This window comes from Pseudorasbora parva, chromosome 4 (assembly GCF_024679245.1).
Source record: "Pseudorasbora parva isolate DD20220531a chromosome 4, ASM2467924v1, whole genome shotgun sequence".
In the NCBI taxonomy this organism is placed as follows: Eukaryota; Metazoa; Chordata; class Actinopteri; order Cypriniformes; family Gobionidae; genus Pseudorasbora; species Pseudorasbora parva.
The window spans coordinates 38,319,628-38,339,920 of NC_090175.1; the positions used below are offsets into that span (position 1 = coordinate 38,319,628).

Consider the following 20,293-nt stretch of genomic DNA (forward strand, 5'->3'; position numbering starts at 1 on the left):
TAGTATCCCTTGAAGTAGTTTTTGAAGCTCAAATATCTGCACTTAAGTATCTCGACAACAGAACACGATCCGTTATACAGGTGAGCTTCACTAAATTTGTGGTACCCACACAAAACATGCCATACTGGAGAGGCTCGTTGGTCTAGGGGTATGATTCTCGCTTAGGGTGCGAGAGGTCCAGGGTTCAAATCCCGGACGAGCCCAGTCTTTTCATAGCAAGCTTTCTGCTTTGAGCCCACCCCAAAACTGCTGAGGTTTTGAAATAATTACTTTTGTTCATCTGTACTACAACATAGCCCAGATTCAGTCAAAGGTCAAGTGTTTTTTTTTTCCTTGTACAGACCATACTCAGAGTCGCTGCCTTCCAGGAAATGCGGCTTCCTAACGGCAAGCGTTTTCTATTAAAATTAGTGCCTGCCCAATCTTTTAGAGGGCAACATTCAGTGACTGTACATGTGTACACACGTAGCTGTTGGTTTTCGCAGTCAGGCTCGTTGGTTTAGGGGTATGATTCTCGCTTAGGGTGCGAAAGGTCCCTGGTTCAAATCCCGGACGAGCCCAGCCGTTTCAAAGCAAGCTGGCTATGTTGAGCTTAGATAAAAACTACTGTGGTTTTGAAATAAATACTGTTGTTCATCTGTACTACAACAAATCAGAGGTGTCAAAATTACTCGCATACATTACTCAAGTGGAAGTATAGATACTAGGGTTTAAAAATACTTTTGTAGAAGTTGAAGTATCAACTCAAGCTTTTTACTTAAGTAAAAGTGTAAAAGTACTGGTTTTCAAAACTACTTAAAGTATAAAAGTAAAAGTAATGTAAGGAAAAAAATGCCATTAAAGACAAAAGCTTAGGCCACACCACAGGGGCATATAGCGCACTACCCCACCTCCTCAAAAAACATTTTTCTAAAGGCCATAATGACTATAATTTTAGATTAAAATGTTAATGTTGAAAAATTTGGGAGGCACTGGCTACCTGTTTCAGCCACATATACCCATTGAAAATTAATGCATTTTAGTACAATGGAAATATACCATTATGTGTACTGCTGAGCATTAACATGTTTCCTGAAGCGGAAGATATGATGACTAGTTGCCTATAAGTAATGAATAACCTTTATCGGAATGTAAATGTAGGCTACATGTGTGATCAGTGTTGCCAGATTGAGTCGACGATTTAGAGCCCTACGGACCCTGACTTTTACACCCCTAACCTCATACCCACTGTCGGTCGCTGACTGCTTGGTTGTCACTTTAAAAAAAATTAACAAACAAACAAATTATCCAAACATTTTTCTAAATTAACTTTATTAAAGAAACTAAACAAAATATAACTATTGGACATTACAAACAAAGCTGAACTATTTTAATGACTGCAGGAGTGTGTCATAAGAAGGATTGTGCAGGGCCTGTGCAGGGCTCAAAGGTCACCAAAACTGGGAAAATAATGTGATGATATTTTATTGAAGAAGCCACTTTAAGTGCAAACAGTGCCCAATATAAGATATCGGAAAAAGCACATAATTAACAGGCATTTCACGTTAAAACAAACCACTGCCAAAATGCGTAATTCATTGATATACTGTACAATAATCCGCAGACAAAAAAAATAACAATGCGCTTAGCTTTGCTCTGACAAAACTACAGTACCCTTGTGAAGTTCATAGGACATGCACTTAGTCCAGTCAAAACTGATTCATCATTGATTCAAACCTCTTTCAGCAGCTGTTGGGGTTGCTAGTTGCAGATGTCCCGAGTGTGTATATTATGATGGACAGGAATAATGATTATACTTATAAAGAGTCTTCGAGTCACAGGTGTAATCCAAGTTTGAGAGTTTGTTCACTCTACCACTCCTTACTGTAGAAACGGCTTGTGTATATAACGTTATATACTGTATGTATGCCACTTTAGCATAGCAATCACTTGAATATACATCTACAATGAGTTATCGCGCTAAAAACCTGGCTGTCATGAATGAGCGCGTCTGCTGCTGATCGCTGATTGACTGAAAGTGCGTGCTCGTGCGCTGGAACCCGCCCCATCTGGCAACACCGTGTGTGATTTGTGCTTTGAGTCATGTGCAAGCGCGATGTAACCAATAGGGTGTTGGAATGGTATATGTTTACACTCCTCATCCAACCACAATCAAATTCACACTATCCGGATGACGCAATTTATCTGCATAGTTTTTTTTTTAAACAAGATGAAATGAAAGAGGAGTAACGAGCCTATTTTTAAAAAGTAAGGAGTAGAAAGTACAGATAATTGCGTGAAAATGTAAGGAGTAGAAGTAAAAAGTAGGCAGAAAAATAATTACTCCAGTAAAGTATAGATACCCAAAATTTCTACTTAAGTAAGGTAACGAAGTATTTGTACTTCGTTACTTGACACCTCTGCAACATATCCCAGATTCAGTCAAAGGTCGTGTTTTTTTTTTTCCTTGTACAGGCCATACTCAGAGTCGCTGCCTTCCAGGAAATGCGGCTTCCTAACGACAAGTGTTTTCTATTAAAACTAGTGCCTGCCCAATCTTTTAGAGGGCCACATTAAGTGACTGTACATGTGTACACACGTAGCCATAGGTGATTCTGGTCAGGCTCGTTGGTCTAGGGGTATGATTCTCGCTTCGGGTGCGAGAGGTCCCGGGTTCAAATCCCGGACGAGCCCAGCCGTTTCAAAGCAAGCTAACTTCCTCGGCTTCCTAACAACAAACGCTTTCTATTTCAATTATATTCAATTCCCGACTGAGCCCTCTAGCATTTAGAATGAGTTCAAGGGTTTTCTGACACTGTTTCCGATGGTTGCTTTGCTTTAACAACCATTTGATATCAGAACTTTTGCTGCAGACAACATGGTGCTTGATGTCACGTTCTGTAGCATCAGAGGCTGATACTTCGGCCAAATTGGACTTTCTGCAGGGGTTTTGGGATTCAAACCATTTTACATCAGTCATAGTTGAATTAAAACAATGAGCACAGAAATACATGTCCTTGGAGTTTCTTTGTACAGTCATTGACCTTTTGCTTAGAGCTAGCTCATTCAACCACGTCCTTGGACGGAGGCTGATGCCTTATGGTTCAAAGTCAAGCCTAAGATATAGTCTGTATGCTGCTGTTGGCTTTTAGAGCCCTTCACTGGTGTGCCGTGCGTTTTTCTGCAATTAGATGGCCAAAGCTCTCATTGGCACTGTTGACTTCATGGGCAAAGCATGAGTGGCAGAAGACAATTTATTGATGCTGAAGATGCAGAATCAGTCTTGATGAGTAGACAGCTACTTTTGTTGTGACTTGAGTTAAAAAAACACTTTGTGGAATTCTCTTTTAAATTCGTCTTTCATAGTGATATATGGTTATCATTATGATAATTCCAATCGTGCGGTCATCATGGATATAGTCATTGAAAAATCCTCCTTGAAAGTCTCACAAAGCCATCTTAAAGGTAGCCCATCAAAGATGACCCAGGTGGGACTTGAACCCACAATCCTCAGCTCCGGAGGCTGATGCCTTATCCATTAGGCCACCGGGCCTTGTTTGGCAAAGTTGGCCGTCAATCTGTAGTATCCCTTGAAGTAGTTTTTGAAGCTCAAATATCTACACTTAAGTATCTCGACAACAGAACACGTTCCGTTATAAAGGTGAGCTTCACTCAATTTGTGGTACCCACACAAAACATGCAGTACCGGAGAGTCTCTTTGGTCTAGGGGTATGATTCTCGCTTAGGGTGCGAGAGGTCCCGGGTTCAAATCCCGGACGAGCCCAGTCGTTTCATAGCAAGCTGGCTGCGTTGAGCCCACCTCAAAACTACTGAGGTTTTGAAATTATTACTTTTGTTCATCTGTACTACAACATAGCCCAGATTCAGTCAAAGGTCAAGTGTTTTTTTTTCCTTGTACAGACCATACTCAGAGTCGCTGTCTTCCAGGAAATGCGGCTTCCTAACGGCAAGCGTTTTCTATTAAAATTAGTGCCTGCCCAATCTTTTAGAGGGCAACATTCAATCAATCAATCAACTTTATTTATATAGCGCTTTTACAATCACGATTGTGTCAAAGCAGCTTCACAGTGTCAAACAGGATAATATTGCGACAAAATTAGATTTGGCTGTACAGTCGTACTGGAGAAAACAGTGATGTTATCAGCTTATTTTAATTTATCATATAGCGACAATGTTGGCAGATCAGTATTATAGTTTATAGAATTAAATAAGACCTAATTCATATATTTTATTTGTATAATAAGTTGAATAACTTTAATCATATTTTTAGTGTCCCCAACTGAGCAAGCCAAGCCAAAGGCGACAGTGGCAAGGAACCAAAACTCCATCAGGGCATGATGGAGAAAAATAAACCTTGGGAGAAACCAGACTCAGTCGGGGTGCCAGTTCTCCTCTGGCCTATTAACACACCGTGTAAGATTATTACTCTGGCAACCTTACAGGTCGGAAATCATATTAGATCGGATTATTCAAAATTTTCAGGGTATCACGGAAGAGACAGATTTATTTAGGATGGGGCGTCAATTACACAAGAGTATGAATACATGAAAGATCGGAATTATTGCGCCGAAGACGGGTTTGAGCATGTCGTGCCAGTGAGGCAAATTCAGAGGAGACACCGATGGACACGGCTCAGCAGACACTCCAGGATGCGTTGGTCATGTCCAGGCAGGTCCACCATCCGATCCGGACAGGGCCCAGATCCGGGATAAACCTCGGGATAAACAGAGAGACTAACATTAGCGTAGATGCCACTCTTTTTATGATGTAACGAGTACATCAGGTGTTATGGGAAGTGTTCCCGGTTCCGGCTGACCTAGTTAATGCAGCCTAACAATCAGTCAATTGAATTGAATAATGAAAGTTAAAAATGTTCTATGTGTATGCCATAGTAAAGAGATGTGTTTTTAGTCTAGATTTAAACTGACAGAGTGTGTCTGCTTCCCGAACAATGCTAGGAAGACTATTCCACAATTTAGGAGCTAAATAGGAAAATGATCGACCGCCTGCAGTTGATTTAGATATTCTAGGTATTATCAACTGGCCAGAGTTTAGAGACCGCAATCGACGTGATGGGGTATAATACGTTAAGAGCTCGCTTATGTACCGGGGAGCTAAACTATTTAGTGCTTTGTAAGTAATAAGCAAGATTTTAAAATGTATTCAGTGACTGTACATGTGTACACATGTAGCTGTTGATGTTCGCAGTCAGGCTCGTTGGTCTAGGGGTATGATTCTCGCTTAGGGTGCGAGAGGTCCCGGGTTCAAATCCCGGTCGAGCCCAGCCGTTTCAAAGCAAGCTGGCTACGTTGAGCTTAGATAAAAACTACTGTGGTTTTGAAATAATTACTGTTGTTCATCTGTACTACAACATATCCCAGATTCAGTCAAAGGTCGTGTTTTTTTTTTCCTTGTGCAGGCCATACTCAGAGTCGCTGCCTTCCAGGAAATGCGGCTTCCTAACAACAAGTGTTTTCTATTAAAACTAGTGCCTGCCCAATCTTTTAGAGGGCCACATTAAGTGACTGTACATGTGTACACACGTAGCCATAGGTGATTCTGGTCTGGCTCGTTGGTCTAGGGGCATGATTCTCGCTTCGGGTGCGAGAGGTCCCGGGTTCAAATCCTGCACGAGCCCAGCCGTTTCAAAGCAAGCTAACTTCCTCGGCTTCCTAACAACAAACGCTTTCTATTTCAATTATATTCAATTCCCGACTGAGCCCTCTAGCATTTAGAATGAGTTCAAGGGTTTTCTGACACTGTTTCCGATGGTTGCTTTGCTTTAACAACCATTTGATATCAGAACTTTTGCTGCAGACAACATGGTGCTTGATGTCACGTTCTCTAGCATCAGAGGCTGATACTTCGGCCAAATTGAACTTTCTGCAGGGGTTTTGGGATTCAAACCATTTTACATCAGTCATAGTTGAATTAAAACAATGAGCACAGAAATACATGTCCTTGGAGTTTCTTTGTACAGTCATTGACCTTTTGCTTAGAGCTAGCTCATTCAACCACGTCCTTGGACGGAGGCTGATGCCTTATGGTTCAAAGTCAAGCCTAAGATATAGTCTGTATGCTGCTGTTGACTTTTAGAGCCCTTCACTGGTGTGCCGTGCGTTTTTCTGCAATTAGATGGCCAAAGCTCTCATTGGCACTGTTGACTTCATGGGCAAAGCATGCGTGGAAGAAGACAATTTATTGATGCTGAAGATGCAGAATCAGTCTTGATGAGTAGACAGCTACTTTTGTTGTGACTTGAGTTAAAAAAACACTTTGTGGAATTCTCTTTTAAATTCGTCTTTCATAGTGATATATGGTTATCATTATGATAATTCTAATCGTGCGGTCATCATGGATATAGTCATTGAAAAATCCTCCTTGAAATTCTCACAAAGCCATCTTAAAAGTAGCCCATCAAAGACGACCCAGGTGGGACTTGAACCCACAATCCCCAGCTCCGGAGGCTGATGCCTTATCCATTAGGCCACCGAGCTTTGTTTGGCAAAGTTGGCCGTCAATCTGTAGTATCCCTTGAAGTAGTTTTTGAAGCTCAAATATCTGCACTTAAGTATCTCGACAACAGAACACGATCCGTTATACAGGTGAGCTTCACTAAATTTGTGGTACCCACACAAAACAAGCCATACCGGAGAGGCTCGTTGGTCTAGGGGTATGATTCTCGCTTAGGGTGCGAGAGGTCCAGGGTTCAAATCCCGGATGAGCCCAGTCTTTTCATAGCAAGCTTTCTGCTTTGAGCCCACCCCAAAACTGCTGAGGTTTTGAAATAATTACTTTTGTTCATCTGTACTACAACATAGCCCAGATTCAGTCAAAGGTCAAGTGTTTTTTTTTTCCTTGTACAGACCATACTCAGAGTCGCTGCCTTCCAGGAAATGCGGCTTCCTAACGGCAAGCGTTTTCTATTAAAATTAGTGCCTGCCCAATCTTTTAGAGGGCAACATTCAGTGACTGTACATGTGTACACACGTAGCTGTTGGTTTTCGCAGTCAGGCTCGTTGGTTTAGGGGTATGATTCTCGCTTAGGGTGCGAGAGGTCCCTGGTTCAAATCCTGGACGAGCCCAGCCGTTTCAAAGCAAGCTGGCTATGTTGAGCTTAGATAAAAACTACTGTGGTTTTGAAATAAATACTGTTGTTCATCTGTACTACAACAAATCAGAGGTGTCAAAATTACTCGCATACATTACTCAAGTGGAAGTATAGATACTAGGGTTTAAAAATACTTTTGTAGAAGTTGAAGTATCAACTCAAGCTTTTTACTTAAGTAAAAGTGTAAAAGTACTGGTTTTCAAAACTACTTAAAGTATAAAAGTAAAAGTAATGTAAGGAAAAAAATGCCATTAAAGACAAAAGCTTAGGCCACACCACAGGGGCATATAGCGCACTACCCCACCTCCTCAAAAAACATTTTTCTAAAGGCCATAATGACTATAATGTTAGATTAAAATGTTAATGTTGAAAAATTTGGGAGGCACTGGCTACCTGTTTCAGCCACATATACCCATTGAAAATTAATGCATTTTAGTACAATGGAAATATACCATTATGTGTACTGCTGAGCATTAACATGTTTCCTGAAGCGGAAGATATGATGACTAGTTGCCTATAAGTAATGAATAACCTTTATCGGAATGTAAATGTAGGCTACATGTGTGATCAGTGTTGCCAGATTGAGTCGACGATTTAGAGCCCTACGGACCCTGACTTTTACACCCCTAACCTCATACCCACTGTCGGTCGCTGACTGCTTGGTTGTCACTTTAAAAAAAATTAACAAACAAACAAATTATCCAAACATTTTTCTAAATTAACTTTATTAAAGAAACTAAACAAAATATAACTATTGGACATTACAAACAAAGCTGAACTATTTTAATGACTGCAGGAGTGTGTCATAAGAAGGATTGTGCAGGGCCTGTGCAGGGCTCAAAGGTCACCAAAACTGGGAAAATAATGTGATGATATTTTATTGAAGAAGCCACTTTAAGTGCAAACAGTGCCCAATATAAGATATCGGAAAAAGCACATAATTAACAGGCATTTCACGTTAAAACACACCACTGCCAAAATGCGTAATTCATTGATATACTGTACAATAATCCGCAGACAAAAAAAATAACAATGCGCTTAGCTTTGCTCTGACAAAACTACAGTACCCTTGTGAAGTTCATAGGACATGCACTTAGTCCAGTCAAAACTGATTCATCATTGATTCAAACCTCTTTCAGCAGCTGTTGGGGTTGCTAGTTGCAGATGTCCCGAGTGTGTATATTATGATGGACAGGAATAATGATTATACTTATAAAGAGTCTTCGAGTCACAGGTGTAATCCAAGTTTGAGAGTTTGTTCACTCTACCACTCCTTACTGTAGAAACGGCTTGTGTATATAACGTTATATACTGTATGTATGCCACTTTAGCATAGCAATCACTTGAATATACATCTACAATGAGTTATCGCGCTAAAAACCTGGCTGTCATGAATGAGCGCGTCTGCTGCTGATCGCTGATTGACTGAAAGTGCGTGCTCGTGCGCTGGAACCCGCCCCATCTGGCAACACCGTGTGTGATTTGTGCTTTGAGTCATGTGCAAGCGCGATGTAACCAATAGGGTGTTGGAATGGTATATGTTTACACTTCTCATCCAACCACAATCAAATTCACACTATCCGGATGACGCAATTTATCTGCATAGTTTTTTTTTTAAACAAGATGAAATGAAAGAGGAGTAACGAGCCTATTTTTAAAAAGTAAGGAGTAGAAAGTACAGATAATTGCGTGAAAATGTAAGGAGTAGAAGTAAAAAGTAGGCAGAAAAATAATTACTCCAGTAAAGTATAGATACCCAAAATTTCTACTTAAGTAAGGTAACGAAGTATTTGTACTTCGTTACTTGACACCTCTGCAACATATCCCAGATTCAGTCAAAGGTCATGTTTTTTTTTTCCTTGTACAGGCCATACTCAGAGTCGCTGCCTTCCAGGAAATGCGGCTTCCTAACGACAAGTGTTTTCTATTAAAACTAGTGCCTGCCCAATCTTTTAGAGGGCCACATTAAGTGACTGTACATGTGTACACACGTAGCCATAGGTGATTCTGGTCAGGCTCGTTGGTCTAGGGGTATGATTCTCGCTTCGGGTGCGAGAGGTCCCGGGTTCAAATCCCGGACGAGCCCAGCCGTTTCAAAGCAAGCTAACTTCCTCGGCTTCCTAACAACAAACGCTTTCTATTTCAATTATATTCAATTCCCGACTGAGCCCTCTAGCATTTAGAATGAGTTCAAGGGTTTTCTGACACTGTTTCCGATGGTTGCTTTGCTTTAACAACCATTTGATATCAGAACTTTTGCTGCAGACAACATGGTGCTTGATGTCACGTTCTGTAGCATCAGAGGCTGATACTTCGGCCAAATTGGACTTTCTGCAGGGGTTTTGGGATTCAAACCATTTTACATCAGTCATAGTTGAATTAAAACAATGAGCACAGAAATACATGTCCTTGGAGTTTCTTTGTACAGTCATTGACCTTTTGCTTAGAGCTAGCTCATTCAACCACGTCCTTGGACGGAGGCTGATGCCTTATGGTTCAAAGTCAAGCCTAAGATATAGTCTGTATGCTGCTGTTGGCTTTTAGAGCCCTTCACTGGTGTGCCGTGCGTTTTTCTGCAATTAGATGGCCAAAGCTCTCATTGGCACTGTTGACTTCATGGGCAAAGCATGAGTGGCAGAAGACAATTTATTGATGCTGAAGATGCAGAATCAGTCTTGATGAGTAGACAGCTACTTTTGTTGTGACTTGAGTTAAAAAAACACTTTGTGGAATTCTCTTTTAAATTCGTCTTTCATAGTGATATATGGTTATCATTATGATAATTCCAATCGTGCGGTCATCATGGATATAGTCATTGAAAAATCCTCCTTGAAAGTCTCACAAAGCCATCTTAAAGGTAGCCCATCAAAGATGACCCTGGTGGGACGTGAACCCACAATCCTCAGCTCTGGAGGCTGATGCCTTATCCATTAGGCCACCGGGCCTTGTTTGGCAAAGTTGGCCGTCAATCTGTAGTATCCCTTGAAGTAGTTTTTGAAGCTCAAATATCTACACTTAAGTATCTCGACAACAGAACACGTTCCGTTATACAGGTGAGCTTCACTAAATTTGTGGTACCCACACAAAACATGCAGTACCGGAGAGGCTCTTTGGTCTAGGGGTATGATTCTCGCTTAGGGTGCGAGAGGTCCCGGGTTCAAATCCCGGACGAGCCCAGTCGTTTCATAGCAAGCTGGCTGCGTTGAGCCCACCTCAAAACTACTGAGGTTTTGAAATTATTACTTTTGTTCATCTGTACTACAACATAGCCCAGATTCAGTCAAAGGTCAAGTGTTTTTTTTTCCTTGTACAGACCATACTCAGAGTCGCTGCCTTCCAGGAAATGCGGCTTCCTAACGGCAAGCGTTTTCTATTAAAATTAGTGCCTGCCCAATCTTTTAGAGGGCAACATTCAGTGACTGTACATGTGTACACACGTAGCTGTTGGTGCTTGCAGTCAGGCTCGTTGGTCTAGGGGTATGATTCTCGCTTAGGGTGCGAGAGGTCACGGGTTCAAATCCCGGACGAGCCCAGCCGTTTCAGAGCAAGCTGGCTACGTTGAGCTTAGATAAAAACTACTGTGGTTTTGAAATAATTACTGTTGTTCATCTGTACTACAACATATCCCAGATTTAGTCAAAGGTCGTGTTTTTTTTTTTCCTTGTGTTGGCCATACTCAGAGTCGCTGCCTTCCAGGAAATGCGGCTTCCTAACGACAAGTGTTTTCTATTAAAACTAGTGCCTGCCCAATCTTTTAGAGGGCCACATTAAGTGACTGTAGATGTGTACACACGTAGCCATAGGTGATTCTGGTCTGGCTCGTTGGTCTAGGGGTATGATTCTCGCTTCGGGTGCGAGAGGTCCCGGGTTCAAATCCCGGACGAGCCCAGCCGTTTCAAAGCAAGCTAACTTCCTCGGCTTCCTAACAACAAACGCTTTCTATTTCAATTATATTCAATTCCCGACTGAGCCCTCTAGCATTTAGAATGAGTTCAAGGGTTTTCTGACACTGTTTCCGATGGTTGCTTTGCTTTAACAACCATTTGATATCAGAACTTTTTCTGCAGACAACATGGTGCTTGATGTCATGTTCTCTAGCATCAGAGGCTGATACTTCGGCCAAATTGAACTTTCTGCAGGGGTTTTGGGATTCAAACCATTTTACATCAGTCATAGTTGAATTAAAACCATGAGCACAGAAATACATGTCCTTGGAGTTTCTTTGAACAGTCATTGACCTTTTGCTTAGAGCTAGCTCATTCAACCATGTCCTTGGACAGAGGCTGATGCCTTATGGTTCAAAGTCAAGCCTAAGATATAGTCTGTATGCTGCTGTTGACTTTTAGAGCCCTTCACTGGTGTGCCGTGCGTTTTTCTGCAATTAGATGGCCAAAGCTCTCATTGGCACTGTTGACTTCATAGGCAAAGCATGAGTGGCAGAAGACAATTTATTGATGCTGAAGATGCAGAATCAGTCTTGATGAGTAGACAGCTACTTTTGTTGTGACTTGTGTTAAAAAAACACTTTGTGGAATTCTCTTTTAAATTCGTCTTTCATAGTGATATATGGTTATCATTATGATAATTCTAATCGTGCGGTCATCATGGATATAGTCATTGAAAAATCCTCCTTGAAATTCTCACAAAGCCATCTTAAAAGTAGCCCATCAAAGACGACCCAGGTGGGACTTGAACCCACAATCCTCAGCTCCGGAGGCTGATGCCTTATCCATTAGGCCACCGGGCTTTGTTTGGCAAAGTTGGCCGTCAATCTGTAGTATCCCTTGAAGTAGTTTTTGAAGCTCAAATATCTGCACTTAAGTATCTCGACAACAGAACACGATCCGTTATACAGGTGAGCTTCACTAAATTTGTGGTACCCACACAAAACATGGCATACCGGAGAGGCTCGTTGGTCTAGGGGTATGATTCTCGCTTAGGGTGCGAGAGGTCCCGGGTTCAAATCCCGGATGAGCCCAGTCGTTTCATAGCAAGCTGTCTGCTTTGAGCCCACCCCAAAACTGCTGAGGTTTTGAAATAATTACTTTTGTTCATCTGTACTACAACATAGCCCAGATTCAGTCAAAGGTCAAGTGTTTTTTTTTTTCCTTGTACAGACCATACTCAGAGTCGCTGCCTTCCAGGAAATGCGGCTTCCTAACGGCAAGCGTTTTCTATTAAAATTAGTGCCTGCCCAATCTTTTAGAGGGCAACATTCAGTGACTGTACATGTGTACACACGTAGCTGTTGGTGCTCACAGTCAGGCTCGCTGGTCTAGGGGTATGATTCTCGCTTAGGGTGCGAGAGGTCCCGGGTTCAAATCCCGGACGAGCCCAGCCGTTTCAAAGCAAGCTGGCTACGTTGAGCTTAGATAAAAACTACTGTGGTTTTGAAATAATTACTGTTGTTCATCTGTACTACAACATATCCCAGATTCAGTCAAAGGTCGTTTTTTTTTTTCCTTGTGCAGGCCATACTCAGAGTCGCTGCCTTCCAGGAAATGCAGCTTCCTAACGACAAGTGTTTTCTATTAAAACTAGTGCCTGCCCAATCTTTTAGAGGGCCACATTAAGTGACTGTAGATGTGTACACACGTAGCCATAGGTGATTCTGGTCTGGCTCGTTGGTCTAGGGGTATGATTCTCGCTTTGAGTGCGAGAGGTCCCGGGTTCAAATCCCGGACGAGCCCAGCCGTTTCAAAGCAAGCTAACTTCCTAACAACAAACGCTTTCTATTTCAATTATTTTCAATTCCCGACTGAGCCCTCTAGCATTTAGAATGAGTTCAAGGGTTTTCTGACACTGTTTCCGATGGTTGCTTTGCTTTAACAACCATTTGATATCAGAACTTTTTCTGCAGACAACATGGTGCTTGATGTCACGTTCTCTAGCATCAGAGGCTGATACTTCGGCCAAATTGAACTTTCTGCAGGGGTTTTGGGATTCAAACCATTTTACATCAGTCATAGTTGAATTAAAACCATGAGCACAGAAATACATGTCCTTGGAGTTTCTTTGTAAAGTCATTGACCTTTTGCTTAGAGCTAGCTCATTCAACCACGTCCTTGGACGGAGGCTGATGCCTTATGGTTCAAAGTCAAGCCTAAGATATAGTCTGTATGCTGCTGTTGGCTTTTAGAGCTCTTCACTGGTGTGCCGTGCGTTTTTCTGCAATTAGATGGCCAAAGCTCTCATTGGCACTGTTGACTTCATGGGCAAAGCATGAGTGGCAGAAGACAATTTATTGATGCTGAAGATGCAGAATCAGTCTTGATGAGTAGACAGCTACTTTTGTTGTGACTTGTGTTAAAAAAACACTTTGTGGAATTCTCTTTTAAATTCATCTTTCATAGTGATATATGGTTATCATTATGATAATTCCAATTGTGCGGTCATCATGGATATAGTCATTGAAAAATCCTCCTTGAAATTCTCACAAAGCCATCTTAAAGGTAGCCCATCAAAGATGACCCAGGTGGGACTTGAACCCACAATCCTCAGCTCCGGAGGCTGATGCCTTATCCATTAGGCCACCGAGCCTTGTTTGGCAAAGTTGGCCGTCAATCTGTAGTATCCCTTGAAGTAGTTTTTGAAGCTCAAATATCTGCACTTAAGTATCTCGACAACAGAACACGATCCGTTATACAGGTGAGCTTCACTAAATTTGTGGTACCCACACAAAACAAGCCATACCGGAGAGGCTCGTTGGTCTAGGGGTATGATTCTCGCTTAGGGTGCGAGAGGTCCAGGGTTCAAATCCCGGATGAGCCCAGTCTTTTCATAGCAAGCTTTCTGCTTTGAGCCCACCCCAAAACTGCTGAGGTTTTGAAATAATTACTTTTGTTCATCTGTACTACAACATAGCCCAGATTCAGTCAAAGGTCAAGTGTTTTTTTTTTCCTTGTACAGACCATACTCAGAGTCGCTGCCTTCCAGGAAATGCGGCTTCCTAACGGCAAGCGTTTTCTATTAAAATTAGTGCCTGCCCAATCTTTTAGAGGGCAACATTCAGTGACTGTACATGTGTACACACGTAGCTGTTGGTTTTCGCAGTCAGGCTCGTTGGTTTAGGGGTATGATTCTCGCTTAGGGTGCGAGAGGTCCCTGGTTCAAATCCTGGACGAGCCCAGCCGTTTCAAAGCAAGCTGGCTATGTTGAGCTTAGATAAAAACTACTGTGGTTTTGAAATAAATACTGTTGTTCATCTGTACTACAACAAATCAGAGGTGTCAAAATTACTCGCATACATTACTCAAGTGGAAGTATAGATACTAGGGTTTAAAAATACTTTTGTAGAAGTTGAAGTATCAACTCAAGCTTTTTACTTAAGTAAAAGTGTAAAAGTACTGGTTTTCAAAACTACTTAAAGTATAAAAGTAAAAGTAATGTAAGGAAAAAAATGCCATTAAAGACAAAAGCTTAGGCCACACCACAGGGGCATATAGCGCACTACCCCACCTCCTCAAAAAACATTTTTCTAAAGGCCATAATGACTATAATGTTAGATTAAAATGTTAATGTTGAAAAATTTGGGAGGCACTGGCTACCTGTTTCAGCCACATATACCCATTGAAAATTAATGCATTTTAGTACAATGGAAATATACCATTATGTGTACTGCTGAGCATTAACATGTTTCCTGAAGCGGAAGATATGATGACTAGTTGCCTATAAGTAATGAATAACCTTTATCGGAATGTAAATGTAGGCTACATGTGTGATCAGTGTTGCCAGATTGAGTCGACGATTTAGAGCCCTACGGACCCTGACTTTTACACCCCTAACCTCATACCCACTGTCGGTCGCTGACTGCTTGGTTGTCACTTTAAAAAAAATTAACAAACAAACAAATTATCCAAACATTTTTCTAAATTAACTTTATTAAAGAAACTAAACAAAATATAACTATTGGACATTACAAACAAAGCTGAACTATTTTAATGACTGCAGGAGTGTGTCATAAGAAGGATTGTGCAGGGCCTGTGCAGGGCTCAAAGGTCACCAAAACTGGGAAAATAATGTGATGATATTTTATTGAAGAAGCCACTTTAAGTGCAAACAGTGCCCAATATAAGATATCGGAAAAAGCACATAATTAACAGGCATTTCACGTTAAAACACACCACTGCCAAAATGCGTAATTCATTGATATACTGTACAATAATCCGCAGACAAAAAAAATAACAATGCGCTTAGCTTTGCTCTGACAAAACTACAGTACCCTTGTGAAGTTCATAGGACATGCACTTAGTCCAGTCAAAACTGATTCATCATTGATTCAAACCTCTTTCAGCAGCTGTTGGGGTTGCTAGTTGCAGATGTCCCGAGTGTGTATATTATGATGGACAGGAATAATGATTATACTTATAAAGAGTCTTCGAGTCACAGGTGTAATCCAAGTTTGAGAGTTTGTTCACTCTACCACTCCTTACTGTAGAAACGGCTTGTGTATATAACGTTATATACTGTATGTATGCCACTTTAGCATAGCAATCACTTGAATATACATCTACAATGAGTTATCGCGCTAAAAACCTGGCTGTCATGAATGAGCGCGTCTGCTGCTGATCGCTGATTGACTGAAAGTGCGTGCTCGTGCGCTGGAACCCGCCCCATCTGGCAACACCGTGTGTGATTTGTGCTTTGAGTCATGTGCAAGCGCGATGTAACCAATAGGGTGTTGGAATGGTATATGTTTACACTTCTCATCCAACCACAATCAAATTCACACTATCCGGATGACGCAATTTATCTGCATAGTTTTTTTTTTAAACAAGATGAAATGAAAGAGGAGTAACGAGCCTATTTTTAAAAAGTAAGGAGTAGAAAGTACAGATAATTGCGTGAAAATGTAAGGAGTAGAAGTAAAAAGTAGGCAGAAAAATAATTACTCCAGTAAAGTATAGATACCCAAAATTTCTACTTAAGTAAGGTAACGAAGTATTTGTACTTCGTTACTTGACACCTCTGCAACATATCCCAGATTCAGTCAAAGGTCATGTTTTTTTTTTCCTTGTACAGGCCATACTCAGAGTCGCTGCCTTCCAGGAAATGCGGCTTCCTAACGACAAGTGTTTTCTATTAAAACTAGTGCCTGCCCAATCTTTTAGAGGGCCACATTAAGTGACTGTACATGTGTACACACGTAGCCATAGGTGATTCTGGTCAGGCTCGTTGGTCTAGGGGTATGATTCTCGCTTCGGGTGCGAGAGGTCCCGGGTTCAAATCCCGGACGAGCCCAGCCGTTTCAAAGCAAGCTAACTTCCTCGGCTTCCTAACAACAAACGCTTTCTATTTCAATTATATTCAATTCCCGACTGAGCCCTCTAGCATTTAGAATGAGTTCAAGGGTTTTCTGACACTGTTTCCGATGGTTGCTTTGCTTTAACAACCATTTGATATCAGAACTTTTGCTGCAGACAACATGGTGCTTGATGTCACGTTCTGTAGCATCAGAGGCTGATACTTCGGCCAAATTGGACTTTCTGCAGGGGTTTTGGGATTCAAACCATTTTACATCAGTCATAGTTGAATTAAAACAATGAGCACAGAAATACATGTCCTTGGAGTTTCTTTGTACAGTCATTGACCTTTTGCTTAGAGCTAGCTCATTCAACCACGTCCTTGGACGGAGGCTGATGCCTTATGGTTCAAAGTCAAGCCTAAGATATAGTCTGTATGCTGCTGTTGGCTTTTAGAGCCCTTCACTGGTGTGCCGTGCGTTTTTCTGCAATTAGATGGCCAAAGCTCTCATTGGCACTGTTGACTTCATGGGCAAAGCATGAGTGGCAGAAGACAATTTATTGATGCTGAAGATGCAGAATCAGTCTTGATGAGTAGACAGCTACTTTTGTTGTGACTTGAGTTAAAAAAACACTTTGTGGAATTCTCTTTTAAATTCGTCTTTCATAGTGATATATGGTTATCATTATGATAATTCCAATCGTGCGGTCATCATGGATATAGTCATTGAAAAATCCTCCTTGAAAGTCTCACAAAGCCATCTTAAAGGTAGCCCATCAAAGATGACCCTGGTGGGACGTGAACCCACAATCCTCAGCTCTGGAGGCTGATGCCTTATCCATTAGGCCACCGGGCCTTGTTTGGCAAAGTTGGCCGTCAATCTGTAGTATCCCTTGAAGTAGTTTTTGAAGCTCAAATATCTACACTTAAGTATCTCGACAACAGAACACGTTCCGTTATACAGGTGAGCTTCACTAAATTTGTGGTACCCACACAAAACATGCAGTACCGGAGAGGCTCTTTGGTCTAGGGGTATGATTCTCGCTTAGGGTGCGAGAGGTCCCGGGTTCAAATCCCGGACGAGCCCAGTCGTTTCATAGCAAGCTGGCTGCGTTGAGCCCACCTCAAAACTACTGAGGTTTTGAAATTATTACTTTTGTTCATCTGTACTACAACATAGCCCAGATTCAGTCAAAGGTCAAGTGTTTTTTTTTCCTTGTACAGACCATACTCAGAGTCGCTGCCTTCCAGGAAATGCGGCTTCCTAACGGCAAGCGTTTTCTATTAAAATTAGTGCCTGCCCAATCTTTTAGAGGGCAACATTCAGTGACTGTACATGTGTACACACGTAGCTGTTGGTGCTTGCAGTCAGGCTCGTTGGTCTAGGGGTATGATTCTCGCTTAGGGTGCGAGAGGTCACGGGTTCAAATCCCGGACGAGCCCAGCCGTTTCAGAGCAAGCTGGCTACGTTGAGCTTAGATAAAAACTACTGTGGTTTTGAAATAATTACTGTTGTTCATCTGTACTACAACATATCCCAGATTTAGTCAAAGGTCGTGTTTTTTTTTTTCCTTGTGTTGGCCATACTCAGAGTCGCTGCCTTCCAGGAAATGCGGCTTCCTAACGACAAGTGTTTTCTATTAAAACTAGTGCCTGCCCAATCTTTTAGAGGGCCACATTAAGTGACTGTAGATGTGTACACACGTAGCCATAGGTGATTCTGGTCTGGCTCGTTGGTCTAGGGGTATGATTCTCGCTTCGGGTGCGAGAGGTCCCGGGTTCAAATCCCGGACGAGCCCAGCCGTTTCAAAGCAAGCTAACTTCCTCGGCTTCCTAACAACAAACGCTTTCTATTTCAATTATATTCAATTCCCGACTGAGCCCTCTAGCATTTAGAATGAGTTCAAGGGTTTTCTGACACTGTTTCCGATGGTTGCTTTGCTTTAACAACCATTTGATATCAGAACTTTTTCTGCAGACAACATGGTGCTTGATGTCATGTTCTCTAGCATCAGAGGCTGATACTTCGGCCAAATTGAACTTTCTGCAGGGGTTTTGGGATTCAAACCATTTTACATCAGTCATAGTTGAATTAAAACCATGAGCACAGAAATACATGTCCTTGGAGTTTCTTTGAACAGTCATTGACCTTTTGCTTAGAGCTAGCTCATTCAACCATGTCCTTGGACAGAGGCTGATGCCTTATGGTTCAAAGTCAAGCCTAAGATATAGTCTGTATGCTGCTGTTGACTTTTAGAGCCCTTCACTGGTGTGCCGTGCGTTTTTCTGCAATTAGATGGCCAAAGCTCTCATTGGCACTGTTGACTTCATAGGCAAAGCATGAGTGGCAGAAGACAATTTATTGATGCTGAAGATGCAGAATCAGTCTTGATGAGTAGACAGCTACTTTTGTTGTGACTTGTGTTAAAAAAACACTTTGTGGAATTCTCTTTTAAATTCGTCTTTCATAGTGATATATGGTTATCATTATGATAATTCTAATCGTGCGGTCATCATGGATATAGTCATTGAAAAATCCTCCTTGAAATTCTCACAAAGCCATCTTAAAAGTAGCCCATCAAAGACGACCCAGGTGGGACTTGAACCCACAATCCTCAGCTCCGGAGGCTGATGCCTTATCCATTAGGCCACCGGGCTTTGTTTGGCAAAGTTGGCCGTCAATCTGTAGTATCCCTTGAAGTAGTTTTTGAAGCTCAAATATCTGCACTTAAGTATCTCGACAACAGAACACGATCCGTTATACAGGTGAGCTTCACTAAATTTGTGGTACCCACACAAAACATGGCATACCGGAGAGGCTCGTTGGTCTAGGGGTATGATTCTCGCTTAGGGTGCGAGAGGTCCCGGGTTCAAATCCCGGATGAGCCCAGTCGTTTCATAGCAAGCTGTCTGCTTTGAGCCCACCCCAAAACTGCTGAGGTTTTGAAATAATTACTTTTGTTCATCTGTACTACAACATAGCCCAGATTCAGTCAAAGGTCAAGTGTTTTTTTTTTTCCTTGTACAGACCATACTCAGAGTCGCTGCCTTCCAGGAAATGCGGCTTCCTAACGGCAAGCGTTTTCTATTAAAATTAGTGCCTGCCCAATCTTTTAGAGGGCAACATTCAGTGACTGTACATGTGTACACACGTAGCTGTTGGTGCTCACAGTCAGGCTCGCTGGTCTAGGGGTATGATTCTCGCTTAGGGTGCGAGAGGTCCCGGGTTCAAATCCCGGACGAGCCCAGCCGTTTCAAAGCAAGCTGGCTACGTTGAGCTTAGATAAAAACTACTGTGGTTTTGAAATAATTACTGTTGTTCATCTGTACTACAACATATCCCAGATTCAGTCAAAGGTCGTTTTTTTTTTTCCTTGTGCAGGCCATACTCAGAGTCGCTGCCTTCCAGGAAATGCAGCTTCCTAACGACAAGTGTTTTCTATTAAAACTAGTGCCTGCCCAATCTTTTAGAGGGCCACATTAAGTGACTGTAGATGTGTACACACGTAGCCATAGGTGATTCTGGTCTGGCTCGTTGGTCTAGGGGTATGATTCTCGCTTTGAGTGCGAGAGGTCCCGGGTTCAAATCCCGGACGAGCCCAGCCGTTTCAAAGCAAGCTAACTTCCTAACAACAAACGCTTTCTATTTCAATTATTTTCAATTCCCGACTGAGCCCTCTAGCATTTAGAATGAGTTCAAGGGTTTTCTGACACTGTTTCCGATGGTTGCTTTGCTTTAACAACCATTTGATATCAGAACTTTTTCTGCAGACAACATGGTGCTTGATGTCACGTTCTCTAGCATCAGAGGCTGATACTTCGGCCAAATTGAACTTTCTGCAGGGGTTTTGGGATTCAAACCATTTTACATCAGTCATAGTTGAATTAAAACCATGAGCACAGAAATACATGTCCTTGGAGTTTCTTTGTAAAGTCATT

At 41.9% G+C, this 20,293-nt stretch overlaps 24 non-coding genes across 24 annotated transcripts; 19 read left to right on the plus strand and 5 right to left on the minus strand.

Moving 5' to 3' along the window:
• Window positions 1–131: 131 nt before the first annotated feature.
• Window positions 132–203, plus strand: trnap-agg (transfer RNA proline (anticodon AGG)). Its single transcript has one exon. It is a non-coding gene; the product is annotated as a tRNA-Pro (tRNA).
• A 2,398-nt stretch (window positions 204–2,601) lies between these two features.
• trnap-cgg (transfer RNA proline (anticodon CGG)) lies at window positions 2,602–2,673 on the plus strand. Its single transcript has one exon. It is a non-coding gene; the product is annotated as a tRNA-Pro (tRNA).
• A 786-nt stretch (window positions 2,674–3,459) lies between these two features.
• trnar-ccg (transfer RNA arginine (anticodon CCG)) lies at window positions 3,460–3,532 on the minus strand. Its single transcript has one exon. It is a non-coding gene; the product is annotated as a tRNA-Arg (tRNA).
• Window positions 3,533–5,211: 1,679 nt separating this feature from the next.
• On the plus strand, window positions 5,212–5,283 carry trnap-agg (transfer RNA proline (anticodon AGG)). Its single transcript has one exon. It is a non-coding gene; the product is annotated as a tRNA-Pro (tRNA).
• Window positions 5,284–6,424: 1,141 nt separating this feature from the next.
• On the minus strand, window positions 6,425–6,497 carry trnar-ccg (transfer RNA arginine (anticodon CCG)). Its single transcript has one exon. It is a non-coding gene; the product is annotated as a tRNA-Arg (tRNA).
• A 159-nt stretch (window positions 6,498–6,656) lies between these two features.
• Window positions 6,657–6,728, plus strand: trnap-agg (transfer RNA proline (anticodon AGG)). The gene has a single exon. It is a non-coding gene; the product is annotated as a tRNA-Pro (tRNA).
• A 285-nt stretch (window positions 6,729–7,013) lies between these two features.
• Window positions 7,014–7,085, plus strand: trnap-agg (transfer RNA proline (anticodon AGG)). The gene has a single exon. It is a non-coding gene; the product is annotated as a tRNA-Pro (tRNA).
• A 2,040-nt stretch (window positions 7,086–9,125) lies between these two features.
• On the plus strand, window positions 9,126–9,197 carry trnap-cgg (transfer RNA proline (anticodon CGG)). The gene has a single exon. It is a non-coding gene; the product is annotated as a tRNA-Pro (tRNA).
• A 1,018-nt stretch (window positions 9,198–10,215) lies between these two features.
• trnap-agg (transfer RNA proline (anticodon AGG)) lies at window positions 10,216–10,287 on the plus strand. Its single transcript has one exon. It is a non-coding gene; the product is annotated as a tRNA-Pro (tRNA).
• A 284-nt stretch (window positions 10,288–10,571) lies between these two features.
• On the plus strand, window positions 10,572–10,643 carry trnap-agg (transfer RNA proline (anticodon AGG)). Its single transcript has one exon. It is a non-coding gene; the product is annotated as a tRNA-Pro (tRNA).
• A 284-nt stretch (window positions 10,644–10,927) lies between these two features.
• On the plus strand, window positions 10,928–10,999 carry trnap-cgg (transfer RNA proline (anticodon CGG)). Its single transcript has one exon. It is a non-coding gene; the product is annotated as a tRNA-Pro (tRNA).
• Window positions 11,000–11,785: 786 nt separating this feature from the next.
• Window positions 11,786–11,858, minus strand: trnar-ccg (transfer RNA arginine (anticodon CCG)). The gene has a single exon. It is a non-coding gene; the product is annotated as a tRNA-Arg (tRNA).
• Window positions 11,859–12,017: 159 nt separating this feature from the next.
• trnap-agg (transfer RNA proline (anticodon AGG)) lies at window positions 12,018–12,089 on the plus strand. The gene has a single exon. It is a non-coding gene; the product is annotated as a tRNA-Pro (tRNA).
• Window positions 12,090–12,375: 286 nt separating this feature from the next.
• On the plus strand, window positions 12,376–12,447 carry trnap-agg (transfer RNA proline (anticodon AGG)). Its single transcript has one exon. It is a non-coding gene; the product is annotated as a tRNA-Pro (tRNA).
• A 1,131-nt stretch (window positions 12,448–13,578) lies between these two features.
• Window positions 13,579–13,651, minus strand: trnar-ccg (transfer RNA arginine (anticodon CCG)). The gene has a single exon. It is a non-coding gene; the product is annotated as a tRNA-Arg (tRNA).
• Window positions 13,652–13,810: 159 nt separating this feature from the next.
• On the plus strand, window positions 13,811–13,882 carry trnap-agg (transfer RNA proline (anticodon AGG)). The gene has a single exon. It is a non-coding gene; the product is annotated as a tRNA-Pro (tRNA).
• A 285-nt stretch (window positions 13,883–14,167) lies between these two features.
• trnap-agg (transfer RNA proline (anticodon AGG)) lies at window positions 14,168–14,239 on the plus strand. Its single transcript has one exon. It is a non-coding gene; the product is annotated as a tRNA-Pro (tRNA).
• A 2,040-nt stretch (window positions 14,240–16,279) lies between these two features.
• On the plus strand, window positions 16,280–16,351 carry trnap-cgg (transfer RNA proline (anticodon CGG)). Its single transcript has one exon. It is a non-coding gene; the product is annotated as a tRNA-Pro (tRNA).
• A 1,018-nt stretch (window positions 16,352–17,369) lies between these two features.
• On the plus strand, window positions 17,370–17,441 carry trnap-agg (transfer RNA proline (anticodon AGG)). The gene has a single exon. It is a non-coding gene; the product is annotated as a tRNA-Pro (tRNA).
• A 284-nt stretch (window positions 17,442–17,725) lies between these two features.
• trnap-agg (transfer RNA proline (anticodon AGG)) lies at window positions 17,726–17,797 on the plus strand. Its single transcript has one exon. It is a non-coding gene; the product is annotated as a tRNA-Pro (tRNA).
• Window positions 17,798–18,081: 284 nt separating this feature from the next.
• On the plus strand, window positions 18,082–18,153 carry trnap-cgg (transfer RNA proline (anticodon CGG)). The gene has a single exon. It is a non-coding gene; the product is annotated as a tRNA-Pro (tRNA).
• A 786-nt stretch (window positions 18,154–18,939) lies between these two features.
• trnar-ccg (transfer RNA arginine (anticodon CCG)) lies at window positions 18,940–19,012 on the minus strand. Its single transcript has one exon. It is a non-coding gene; the product is annotated as a tRNA-Arg (tRNA).
• A 159-nt stretch (window positions 19,013–19,171) lies between these two features.
• Window positions 19,172–19,243, plus strand: trnap-agg (transfer RNA proline (anticodon AGG)). Its single transcript has one exon. It is a non-coding gene; the product is annotated as a tRNA-Pro (tRNA).
• Window positions 19,244–19,529: 286 nt separating this feature from the next.
• Window positions 19,530–19,601, plus strand: trnap-agg (transfer RNA proline (anticodon AGG)). Its single transcript has one exon. It is a non-coding gene; the product is annotated as a tRNA-Pro (tRNA).
• The last annotated feature ends 692 nt before the right edge of the window (window positions 19,602–20,293 follow it).